Consider the following 13,621-nt stretch of genomic DNA (forward strand, 5'->3'; position numbering starts at 1 on the left):
GCAATTATACCAGCAGCAGTTACTGTGATAAAATATCAGGACAAATGTGAAATATTCCCCAAACAGTAGTAGAGGAGTTTGATGTAAAGGGCTTTGCTTTAAGTAAAAGCTACAGTTTTTAGCTTATCACATCTCAGAATGCATTACTTACAATGACTCTAAAGTAGTTACTGTTGTTACCTTGGCAAACACAGCAGCCACTTCCTACGCAGCAAGATCCCACAAACAGCAATATGATTAATGACCACATAATCTTTTTTTGGTGATACTGTTCGATGAAGGAATACTGTCCAGGGCACCTGGAGACTTGCTTCTCTATGAAGACACTTGTGGGATTTTAAAGTTCACCAGAACCAACTGGAACAGGTAGACAATGTATAGTTTCAACATCTCATTTAAAGGGCAGTAATTCTGATAGTGCAACACTTCCTTACTCTATGAAAATGTCAGTCGATTACGTGCTGTTGTCCTGGAGTGGTTTTGAAACTGCAGTTTTTTCCACATGGGTTGAATAAACAGCACTCTCTAATAAAAAAAACTAGCAAATTGTTTTGTAATCAAGCAAAATGCTTCTCCATCAGTTATAAGAAGTTTATATCTTTATTTATTTTAATGAAACTTAACATTTTTGTTTTGCCCAAAAAGTGCTTGGGATGAATTATATGCTATCGATGGGAACAATGCCAGAGGATACAATATTGTCCCAAATCTGGTGTTGCATAGACTACGTACTCTAAATTTCTGCAAAGCACACAAAGCTATGACTCACAATAAATGAGGCAACGAATTTGTCACTACATTTAGAACTCATCACAAACAATGTGATACGTTAATGTGAAGGAAAGTGCTGAGTCCATTTAAGATGCCTGTTTCATGCTCTGCCCCATCTACTCTGAAGCTTCCTACCATTTCTGCTGAGATTTCCAAGCCTTACATCCTGTTGATTATGAATCCAATGAATGATGTCTGTAACTACCTTTGATCTCAGCATTTAGTTCCCGCAATGGATAGTTGGCCAATTAAACCTATTCTCACCAAATTTTAACATTCCCATCTTGCTTCTTTCAGTTGACCTGTCAGATTGAACCTTTTATTCCCCTGAGACCAGCATATTGTTGGAGTTATATGTAAGCAGTATTAAAGGTGAAAACTGACTTATTTAATATACTAATTGCTCTGTGGCCTTTAATAATTTTGCCTTGTCAATTCACTTAACTATACAGATTCAGATAGGGCCATTTTACCATTTCCCCAATGCCAAAGAGACCAAGTTTCTCTGAATTAAACTGCTCGTTTAATGCAGAGTTACAAACAGTTGGGCATACTGGAATTAGATCTGCTTGGAAATGGATGAGAGTTTCTACATTTATTTCACTCAGTATCCTCATAGCTTTAGTGAAGAGGAGTGTTTATTCCATTAACTTGGAATATACCTGACCCCAGGTCCTAGATATGAAGATACTGGTCTTCTTGCACAGATCAGCTCATTCCTTTAACCCTCAGTTAGTGTGTCTTAAAACATAATTCAATTCATGTAAAATGAAACATTCCTCAAATAATTTTTGGGGTTGATGGTCCTTGCCGCCCGTAGGTAGTCTGGCTTCTTTAGGTTCTGGCTGGATGAATGTATTAACTATTAGGACTCAAACTACTGAGTTGATTTGGTTAAGTGCTGGAAGCTTAACCTGTCTTGGTATTTTGAACCTATGATAATTGTTGATTAAGCGTCTGTGTCCCTACTTATACAGAATGCTCTCAGTGCTAGAAAGCATTCTAATTTTTTAATATGCATACAGTTTGATATAAACTGAAGTGACAACAGGATGAGACAATGATTGCAGTAGGATGCTCATGGGTGCATACTGTTAGAAGGGCATTTTGTTAAGTGCTTGGACACAGTGCTAAGTTGAAGCCCACTTTTGATATACATCTCCTTTCCACCGGCCTTCTAAATTAATCCATCAGCTGGAATGGTCTGTAGTTTTGAGGATGTATTTCAGCCAAATAGCATCAATGTCCAAAATGCAATGCAAAAGTGGAAATAAAATGATCTCGTTAGGTAATTTATGGCGTGAGCAACAGAGATTCAGCCAAGATTCAAATCTGATAATAATTTTGTGCATTGTTTTCTTTGATTTGAAATCTTTTAATAATGTTTTCTCATATTAACAATTACTAAGTGTCTGTCAATTAACAGAAGCAAAAGGTATTATTCAGTGAATATCTGCATGCCTCTGGATTTTGTTGAGCCCTGGGCTCAGCTGGTTGGGTTTGCACTGAAATGTGCCGATAGTACTGTACTGACGCAAAGCATAAGCACAGCTGAAGCCAGGCTACTGTGGTGAAGTGACATTTACCTAATTCGGCTATAAATTTACTGATAATTACTGGGTGGTTGACAATGATGCAATGTGACTAAAACACTACCAATGTCCCTAAAAATCACATGATTCCTACAGTGATTTTAACTTCTTAAAAGGCCAACTCCACCCTCATTAGAATTGTAGATAAGATAAAAGGTCACATACTATTAGACAGCAGAGCCCATTTAATTGAATATTGAATAAGACTGGAACTCCCAGATGGAACCCCATTTTGGGTGGTGAGCAGACCAATAGCTTGTTAATTGAGGTCTAGCCAGTATAACGGGCTGGGGCCCTCCAGCGCAGTCCTCAAGAGGGGGGAAGATGGACCATGTGTTCCGACTTCTTCCCACTTGGGAGTTAAGTATTCTCACTCCTTTGCCCTACCCAATATGTACCTTGTAAGACAAAATGAGAAGTGGTCAGAGGTGCATTACTGAGGAGTACAGTGCTACTCCCTGGCTGTGTGTTATTGTGGTTGGCTCCCATGACTCAGGCATCAACAGTTTGTATGATGAATGCAACAGACTTCAAGAATATATCATTTTTTGTTACCAAGCATTGGAATCAGGACAGTGGAGGTACAGTGGGTCATCAGACAATGCTGTCAACTCAAGACCAAGGTTCAACCAAGCTAATGAGATGAAAGACTCTTCTCTGTGAGCTGCAATGGTCATCTGAGGAATGAGCTGAGGCCAGAGACAAACCATTTTTCAGTTGCTGCAGTCCTCATAGTACAAAGTTGTCCACAAATGGCTGCTAAGTTTGCAAACTCATTCAGAAAGGCCCAAAGCAGATTTCCAAAGTCATTGTGAAAGCAGCAGTATTTTTATTTCTGTTTTCTAGAACCCAAGGCCAATCAACAATGCTCTTGTAGTCTGAGGAATTTTACTACTGAAGGTTGAAAACACAATACAGACTAAATACTGAAGCCTTCATTTGATTTGCAATTTCACTCCTGTTTCTTCTTGTTATAGAGCAAGAAGCACAGCAATACATTCAACTTCTTCCAAGTCACCCAATGATTCCATTTTCCACTACGATTATGGTTTCCTGAACTGAAATTGGTCAGATGGTGCCTTGTTTTGTGGATTTACACTGGTTGGATTTCAACTACACCAAACTCTTGTGAAGAAAGATCTTACATTTCAGTCAAAGTACTGTAGTTTGTTAAAGCTTGTAACTTGGGTCAGGCTATCAGGCTAACCAAAATGATCAGCAATTCTTGCTAGGCATGGAACAGTTTGCTCACCCATCATCCCTGCAGCCCATCGTCCCCACAGTCCACAGTACCTCGTCATCACTGTCTTACCTATGCTACTTAACAGATTCATTGTTATAATCATCTAGAGTTAGACAGAAACACAAAAAATCCCTCAAAAATTAAATGAGGCAACAACATAGTTCCGACACAATGGTCTAGAAACAAGCACTTAAGCATCCAATATGGAAGATCAGCAGCCTAAAATTGAAATCCTCTTCTCAGCCATGTTATTTTAATCTGATACTTAATCAATATTTGAGGTTTGGTTGCTCAGTCAATGTTTTGCTGTTGCAGTTTTAAGAATACTATCTGGTGCCAAATTCAAACTTCTCTTGTTGATACTGCAATATGGTTTTGTCTACACACTTAGCACAAATTATAAACTTTAAGGAAATGTGATTACATAAGAGGCTAAAAGAATCAGTTTGGGATGGGAGAATGAGTAGTCATGCTATCAGAAGTTGCGGGGGAGTAATAACCCACCTTGCTATTTATAAGATATAGAGAAGCTATAATGTGAAATCTATTCTTAGCAATAATACAGAAATATCTCAGCAACTCTTCAAAACTCTGTTGGACTGTTTCTTGATGAATTTACTTTTGGCATTCCACATCTTTCCCAAAAAAACATGCCAGGAGAATTTGTCACTGAGAAAGAGGTAATGGAAAAGCTGAGGATTACCAGGAAGACTGTTTTTCCAAACCTTTCCTGTGAACTTCTTCACTTCTGTTTCTTGGTGACTTCTCTGCTCTAATTTGCTGTAAAAATATACACTTGTTTCACTTCCAACAAGGATCCCATTCCTTATTTGGGTGATCTGTTTGCCAGAATGTAAATGCATCTTGAGAATTGAAATCAATTGCTGGTCAATTGTTCAGTAGCTAATGCTGGTTTCAGATGCAGTAAAGTCAACATACTGGATGATTGTTAGGGTTAATTGTGACCCTGCAGGAAAGTGGTAACAAGTAAAAGTGAAGAACACCCAAGAGGACAGATTCCTACGTGCCATGAGAAATAAACAACGAGAGGGAATTATTTCCTTTGGCCACTGCTACCTCCTGACATAAAGCTCAAAGGAGCAGTGGGAATGCCAAAGCCTCATTTGCTCTGCACTGCCTCTCCAACATTTGTCTGCATTGCGATCCTATTTTTTTAAATCACGAGCTCATTTGTGCCATGATTTCTACTCAGCCTGGGGTGAATCTCAGCTGTGATAAATCACCTTCCACTTCACAAGTTGCTAATCAGTGCACTCAAGAAAAACAACAGCCATTCCCCAGCCTCTGAAGGAACGATGGAATCCTTACAGGTTTCCGACCCAGAAACTCTCAGCCATGCATAGAAAGGCCAAGGGTGCTCGAGAGATTGTGTTGAGAACTGAGCAAAATTAGTCAGATATATGCTTTGATACAGATACAGATTGTCAATTTTTATATATGCATACATTTTGGAGGCATTTGCAATTGGAGTAAATCAATTTTTTAATTAGGCCAATCTGCCCTTCTCCGGTACACTGCATGAGTGAATATTATTTAATGCTAGAGAATTACACCACATGAATGTTGTTGCATCTTTCACAAAATATCTGGGAAAATATAGTCAACGTACAATGTACAATAGTCAAATTGTACAATGGCAAAAATTCTGAAACCCCCTTTCTACTGAATCTCATTCTTTTACCAAGTACACTGCTGTACATTTTAGCTGATAAATGAACTGTTTCGCAGCACTGGATATTTCAGACATTTTCCGAAATGCTCAGCTCTGACAATTCGTTGTGAAGTTATGCTCCTTAAAAGTTTATCTTTGTGACAAATTGATGAGGGATAAAATCACATTACATTTCCAAATGGTGAGGTTCCAGTGGCAGCGGCACTGTTACCCTGTAAACCTCAATGATGAGGGCTCAGGAGTAACTTCCTACAGACAGGGAAGCACGTCCACCGGTACCAAATATTGAAAATCCTGAGGGGTAATCCAAATGAATGGGCAAAAGATTCTGTGCTGCGTGTGCCCAAAATTACATCGAATTTCATAATTATACAACGCAGAAACAGGCCATTCAGCCCAACAGGTCTATGGTGGCACCTAAGCTCCACACAAGCCTCCTCTTCATTTAACCCTATTAATATATCCCCCAGTATCCTGGCTGATATTTATCCTTTAATTAACATCACTAAAGACCAGATTATCTGGTCATTATCACCTTGCTGTTTGTGGGAGCTTGCTGTGTGCAAACTGTCTACCACGTTTTCTATGTTACAACACTTCAAAAATTGCTTCACTATCTGTAAAGCACTTTGAGACATCTGGTGGTCGTGAAAAATGTGATATAAATGCAAGTTTTCTTAAAATTTCTTTCTTCCTCATGGCCAGAATTTTAAGTCCCGCGGGCGCGTGCCTGACCCAAACGGGTGTGAAGTCATGCGAGATGACATCGGGTGACTGTCCCAATGTCATTGTGCACTCATGCAATATTTTGCTCATCGGGTGCGCGCGAAAGTCGGAAGACGCCCACCAACAATTAAGAGGCAATTAAGCCCATTAACGTCCCAATTGTCAGCGATTTTCTGTGGCCCATCCAATCTTACAGTTGGCAGATGAGCCAATCGGCCAGGCGGGCTTTACATTTTTGATGATGCCTCATCCAAGGACAGGATGAAATCTCCATTAGGATTTAAAAAAGAAAAGAAATATCTGGGGACTGTTTTTTTGAGGTCTGCTTTTCGGTGCTTGATTGTGCTGCATGGACATTTTTTACAGCATTTTTGGGCTTTATTTTCTTATTTGCAGGTCTGCAGCTCCCTGAGGCAGCTGTCTGCCTTCAGAGAGCTCTTTCAAAGCGCTTGCCCACAGGGCCATCAATGCCCGCCCCCTTCCTGCTCCCAACGGCAGTGCTAAGCCTTTCTCCAGGCCGTTAATTGACCAGCCAGCATAAGATCGTGGTCGGGGGCCAATCGCAGGTGGAAGTGCATTTCGCGTCCGTTTCTGGGCCCGTCGATCGCATGCGTCTGATGAGCGCAAAATTCAGGCCCATGTGTTTATCTAGTTTCCCCTGAAATGCATCTATTTTATTCACTACAACCACTTGTTATGGTAGCGAGTTCCACGTTCTAACCAGTCTCTGAGCAAAATAAAGTCTCCTGACTTTCCTATTGTATTTATTAGTGACTATCTTACATTTATGGTTCCTAGTTTTATATTTCCTCACTAATGGAAACATCTTATCCACATCTATCCCATTGAATCCCTTCATAACAGTGAACTCCACTTTGCTTCTTCCTTAATGGTTTTCCTCACTTTCCATTATCTAGATGGCCTAGTTAGGTAAAGAGGGTCCTGTTAGAATGACGCTAATCAGCAGATATGCAAGTGGTGAGTTCAATGTTTGATTGAGAGAGCATCCATATATATCAACCATTAGCTTGTCAAGGAGAATCAGCCATTTTCTTTGGGTAAAGGCACCTCCTTCAATGCAGCTAAAGATTGTGGACTCTCATGTAATAAGTAAAGTTTAAGTTATCCAGTCATCATTAAGTAGTTGCCTGATAATAGGCCTACATTCAGAGTTGCATTTGAGCTGTCAACTTCCCTGAACAATGTGGCTAGCACACAGGGGCTATTAGGTATAACTGTATTTAAGTTAAAACAACTCAACTCTCACTACACTCTCACTAAAAACTACATGTTTTACATTGGAAGCAAAGCCTTCGAGAGTTACTTTAAAAAAAGAAAAGGAACTGACTGTGATCCTAAAGTTGGCTTATTGGGCCGAATGGTATTGTAATGATTCCATGACAATGGTGGTAAAGATCTTGCAATCCCATGTAATAAACTGAATTTAATTTATTCTGACACCATTAAGCCCTGGTGAGAGGCTGCATTTAAATCTTGATTTTTGTTGAGTTGACTTGAATCATCACACAATGAACTGGGCTTAATCTGCATAATTGACCAAGTGAGCTTTGTTAAACTGGGCAAAACCACTGGCCCTTTGAACAGTTGTACTTTCACTTGCCATTGGCTTAAGAAATATTTTAAATCCTCCGGTGAGAGCTGTCAAACACATCTTCACATCTCTCAAGTATCCTGCTCTAAAACTCTCTTCATCACTTTCTCAAATGATGACAACATTACGCTTCAGGGCACAGCCTGGAAATCAAAGACCTCACTGCAGTTGCAGTTTTAGCAGTTCCCTTTAAAAGATGCTGTCATTGTTTAAAGCAGAGACTTTGTCAGATATAATAGGGCAAAAACTAAACTTGGAATATCATGAACAGTACAGACAGGATTTATTGCATATAATGGGCTAGAGATCAAGCAATGTATGAGTGTATCTGCCAATTCACTGAAGTTAATAAATCTTCTGTATGGGCCATCAACACAATATGATTTATGTATGAAGTACTGGCCTCTAATGAAGTTGCTATCATGGGAATTTGAGAATATAGCACTTCTATAATTCATTCTGGGACTTCTAAAGGTGCAAGATATCGATATTGGTTCAATGTGTCTTCCAAATTTTCTATAATTTCAGCAATGTCTGTATATTTTTATTAAATTAATTTATCTGAATGTGAGGATTTTAGAAAAGAGTTTTAAAAAAATCTCTCTGAAGCAGTGCAAAATCCTGCATCGAGAGTTGGAATGCTTTTTCCAATCCTGCATAATCAGCAATATTTCTCAGCTGCGGTACTGAAAATCTCCAAAGTTCAAAACTTAAGAGTCATAACTAAGAACAATTGTGTGGAAAGGAGTAAGGGTTAGTAACAAGAAGCAGGCACTTAGGAACAAGAACACTATAATAGAACACCACAAGTTTTCTAACTTTAATATGAGAAATGAAATTAGATAAATCCTCTTAACTATATGAGGGGGATAGCACTTGTTTATGGCCTCCTCCAGCAATGAGCCAGCAGGAGTTTAAATTTAGGTGACCCCAGTCAGGAGTCGAAAACAAACCTAAAGAAATCTGTCGCAGATTCTCATAATCAGCACCCTTTTTAATCATCCTACTGTTCAAACAGTTAGGAAAAGTACAATTAGTAAAGTACTAAAGTACTAATATTAAGCTTTTATTTCTTTCTATTTACGTTTTACACAAGTCACAATAACATATGAGGAATGGTTTTATAAGTTTGACTGTATTGGGAGGGGATGAGTTAGAGCAGCAGATTGTTGCAGCAATCGTATTAGAAATTGGGCCATAACTTCCGAGCTCCCCAGCATTGGATTGGGAGTTACCCCAATGATGCGCTGGGAAATCCCTCCTGGAACTTCACAGGTAAGCATTTGCATGGCAATTGCCCAAAAGTGCACACTTCCTCTGGGCAATTGCGCTGCACTAGGAATCATCCAAAAATGCAATTTAAAACGCAAACTTCAGATGGTTCCGACAGGGTTACACCAATAGTTACCAAGGAAAAATTTAGAAGAATTAAAACCTCTTTTAACTTCTGGGTAATAATTGTTAAGACCCAGACCAATATCCCCACAGGACTCCCTCAACACCACTGACCCCCAGGGGACTCTCCCACCCCTGACTAACCACCTCCCCCATGGTATTCCCCACCCACCATCCGACCATGGGATTCCCCCACCAGCACGGAACTCCTCACCTAACAGCTCCCCCTGCCCCACTGCGGGCCCTCATCCCTCTGACCCAATTGGACCCCCCACCCCCGGGTTCCGGCCAGACCCCGACCCCCTGATCTCTGACCTCCAACCCAGCCCCTTTAAATTTCCAACCCCTCCACCTCCTCCCGATGTCTGGCCCACTCAGCCCTCATGATGTCCAACCCCCCACCCCACCAAATGTCCGACCCCTCCCACCCCCCGCCCCGAATGTCCGACCCCTCCCACACCCCGCCAAATGTCTGACCCCTCCCACATCCCCCCGAAGTCCTTCCCCTCCCACACACCCTGAATGTCCGTCTCCTCCCACACACCCCCGAATGTCCGACCCCTCCCACACACCCCCGAATGTCCAACCCTTCCAACACCCCACCGAATGTCTGACCCCTCCCACACCCCCTGAATGTCCGATCCCCAACACCTCCTGAATGACCGACTCATCACATCTCCTGAATGTCCAAACCCTCCCACACCTCCCGAATGTCCGATCCCCCCACACCTCCCGAATGTCCGACACCGCCCCCCCCACCCAACACCTCCCGAATGTCCGACCCTCCCCACACCTCCCGAATGTCCGACCCCCCCACACCACCCGAATGTCCGACCCCTCCCACACCTCCCGAATGTCCGACCCCCCCACACCTCCCGAATGTCCGATCCCCCACACCTCCCGAATGTCCGACCCCCTCCCACCGAATGTCCGACCCCCCCACACCTCCCGAATGTCCGATCCCCCACACCCCACCGAATGTCCGACCTCCCCCCCGAATGTCCGACCCCCCCCACACCTCCCGAATGTCCGACCCCCCCACACCCCCCCGAATGTCCGACCCCCCACCTCCCGAATGTCCGACCCCACCACACCTCCCGAATGTCCGACCCCCCCCAACCTCCCGAATGTCCGACCCCCCCCCCACCTCCCGAATGTCCGATCCCCCCCACCTCCCGAATGTCCGATCACCCCACACCTCCCGAACGTCTGACCCCCACACACCTCCCAAACGTCTGACCCCCCACACACCCCCCAAATGTCCGACCCCTCCCACACCCCCTGAATGTCCGACCTCCAACACCTCCCGAATGACCGACTCATCACACTTCCTGAATGTCCTGGGGGCCTGAATATTCAAGGATACTTGACATTCTGGAAGGACAGGAAGCTAGGAAAAGGTGGTAGGGTAGCTCTGTTAATTAAGGGTGACATTAGTGCTATATTGAGAAAGACCTTAGTTCAAAATATCAAGATGTAGAATCAGTTTGGGTAAAGATGAGAAATAGCAAAGGTAAAAAGTCACTTGTGGGAGTAGTTTATAGGTCCCATAACAGTAACTGCACTATAGGGCGGGGTATACAGTAAGACATAATGCAGGCTTGTGAGAAAGGTACAGCGATAATCATGGGTGATTTTAATCGACACATGCATTGGTGAATCAGATTGGCAAAGGTAGCCTGGAAGATGGGTTCATAAGAGAGTTTTTGGTACAGTTTCTTAGAGTGGCACGTTATCGAGCTAACGAGAGAACAATGTATACAAGACCTGGTGATATGCAATAAGACTGGATTAATTAATGACCTCATAATAAAAGGAGCCTCTTGGCAGCAATGACATGATTGAGTTTCACATTCAGTTTGAGGGAGAGAAGAGTAGGTCTAAGGCTAATGTTTTGAACTTAAAAAAGTATCAATTATAAGAGTATGAGGATAGAGTTGGAGGAAGTGAACTGGAGAATTAGATTGAGGGATAGATCAGTAGAGATGTAGCGGCAGACATTTAAGGAGCTATTTCATAACAGCAAAGACACATTCCAGTGAGAAAGAAAGACTCTAGGAAAAGAATGCATCATTCATGGATAACTAAGAAAGTTAAAGGTAATATCAAATTGAAAGAAAAAGTGTACAATTCTACGAAGGTTAGTGGCAGGTCAGAGACTGGACAGATTTTAAGAACCAGCAAAGAATGACTAAAAAAATAGGAGGGAGAAATTAGAGTGAGAGAAAGCTAGCTAGAAATATAAGAACAGATGGTCAGAGTTTCTACAGGTACTTAAAAAGAAAAAGTAACTAGAGTGAGTGTTGGTCCTTTAGAGAGTAAGGCTGGGGAATTATGAATGGGAAATAAGGAAATGACAGATACACTGAACAGATATTTTGTGTCTGCCTTCACTGTAGAAGACACAAATAACATCCCAAAAATAATTGTAAATCAAGAGGTGAAAGAAGGGAGGAACTTGAAACAATTACAATCATCAGGGAAAAGGTACTGAGAAAATCATAGAAAATCTTAATGCAATGGTGTTTTGAAAGAGAAATTGTGCTTCGCTAATTTTTTTTTTTATTCACAGGATGTGGGCTTCGCTGGCTGGGCCAGCATTTATTGCCCATCCCTAATTGCCTCTTGAGAAGGTGGTGGTGAGCTGCCTTCTTGAACCGCTGCAGTCCATGTGGTGTAGGTACACTCACAGTGCTGTAGGGAAGGGGGGCCTCCAGGATTTTGACCCAGTGACAGTGAAGGAATGGTGATATATTTCCAAGCCAGGGTGGTGAGTGACTTGGAGGGGAACTTCCAGGTGGTGGTGTTCCCATCTATCTGCTGCCCTTGTCCTTCTAGATGGTAGCGGTTGTGAGTTTGGAAGGTGCTGTCGAAGGAACCTTGGTGAGTTCCTGCAGTGCATCTTGTAGACGGTACACACTGCTGCCTCTGTGCATTGGTGGTGGAGGGAATGAATGTTTATGGATGTGGTGCCAATCAAGCAGGCTACTTTGTCCTGGATGGTGTCAAGCTTCTTGAGTGTTGTGGGAGTGTTGTTCAGATAAGGTTGAAGCATTTGTTACAATCTTCGGTCAGAAATGCTGAATGGATGACCCATCTCAGCCTCCTCTGGAGATCCCCAGCATCACTAATGCCAGTCTCCAGCCAATTTGATTCACTCCACGTGATATCAAGAAACGGCTGAAAGCACTGGATAGTGCAAAGGCTATGGGCCGTGACAATATTCTGGTAATAGTACTGAAGATTTGTGCTCCAGGACTTGCTGCGCCCCTAGCCGAGCTGTTCCAGTACAGCTACAACGCTGGCATCTGCCCGGCTATGTGGAAAATTGCCCAGGTGTGTCCTGTACACAAAAAGCAGGACAAATCCAACCTGGCCAATTACTGTCCCATCAGTCTAATCTCGATCATCAGTAGGGTAATGGAAGGGGTCATCAACAGTGCTATCAAGCAGCACTTGCGTAGCAATAACCTGCTCAGTGATACCCAGTTTGGGTTCTGCCAGGGCCACTCAGCTCCTGACCTCACTATAGCCTTGGTTCAAACATGGACAAAAGAGCTGAATTCCCGAAGTGAGGGGAGAGTGACTGCCCTTGACATCAAGGCCACATTTGACCGAGTGCGGCATCAAGGAGCCCTAGACAAACCAGAATCAATGGGAATCAGGGGGAAAACTCTCCACTGGTTGGAGTCATTCCTAGCACAAAGTAAGTTTGTTGAGGTTATTGGAAGTCAGTCATCTCAGCTCCAGGACATCACTGCAGGGGTTCCTCAGGGTAGTCTCCTAGGCCCAATCAATTTCAGCTGCTTCATCAATGACCTTCCTTCCATCATAAGGACAGAAGTGGGGATGTTCACTGATGATTGAACAATGTTCAGCACCATTCGCGACTCCTCAGATACTGAAGAAGTCCATGTCCAAATGCATCAAGACTTGAACAATATCCAGGCTCGGGCTGACAAGTGCCAGATAACATTCGCGCCACACAAGTACCAGGCAATGACCAGCTCCAACAAGAGAGTATTCAACCATCGCCCATTGATGTTCAATGGCATTACCGTCACTGAATCCCCCACTATCAACATCCTGGCGGTTACCATTGACCAGAAATTGAATTGGACTAGCCGGATGAATACTGTGGCTACAAGAGCAGGTCAGCGGCTGGGAATCATGAGACGAGTAACTCACCTCTTGACTCCCCAAAGCCTTTCCACCATCTACAAGGCACAAGTCAGGAGTGTGATGGAATGCTCCCCACTTTGCCTGGATGAAAGGGTATCATTGCATTAGAAACTGCACAGGCAAGGTTTACTCGACTGATTCCTGAGTTGAAGGCGCTGCCCTATGAGGAAAGATTGGACAGGGTGGGCCTGTATCCATTTAAGTTTAAAAGAATGAGAGGTGATCTTATTGAAATATATAAGATGCTGAAGGGACTTGACAGGGTGGATGCTGAAATAATGTTTCCCTTTGTGGGAGAGACTAGAACTAGGGGCCACAGTTTAAAAATAGGAGTCTTCCATTTAAGCTGGTGACGAGGAGAATTTTTTTCTGTTTGAGGGTAATTAGTCTGTGGAATTCTCTTGTCC

At 42.8% G+C, this 13,621-nt stretch overlaps 1 protein-coding gene and 1 long non-coding RNA gene across 7 annotated transcripts in view; one reads left to right on the plus strand and one right to left on the minus strand.

The window, feature by feature from the left end:
* Positions 1-4,744, plus strand: part of LOC144684485 (uncharacterized) — an 81,010-nt gene extending 76,266 nt beyond the window's left edge. Inside the window, exon 4 of the long non-coding RNA XR_013577510.1 lies at positions 3,341-4,744. This is a non-coding gene — a long non-coding RNA (uncharacterized LOC144684485). The remainder of the gene's footprint in view (positions 1-3,340) is intronic.
* bcas3 (BCAS3 microtubule associated cell migration factor) overlaps positions 1-13,621 on the minus strand; it is a 1,018,944-nt gene that overhangs the window by 340,509 nt on the left and 664,814 nt on the right. The window lies entirely within an intron of this gene.

Source organism: Cetorhinus maximus, chromosome 9 (genome assembly GCF_964194155.1).
Source record: "Cetorhinus maximus chromosome 9, sCetMax3.hap1.1, whole genome shotgun sequence".
Taxonomy (NCBI): Eukaryota; Metazoa; Chordata; class Chondrichthyes; order Lamniformes; family Cetorhinidae; genus Cetorhinus; species Cetorhinus maximus.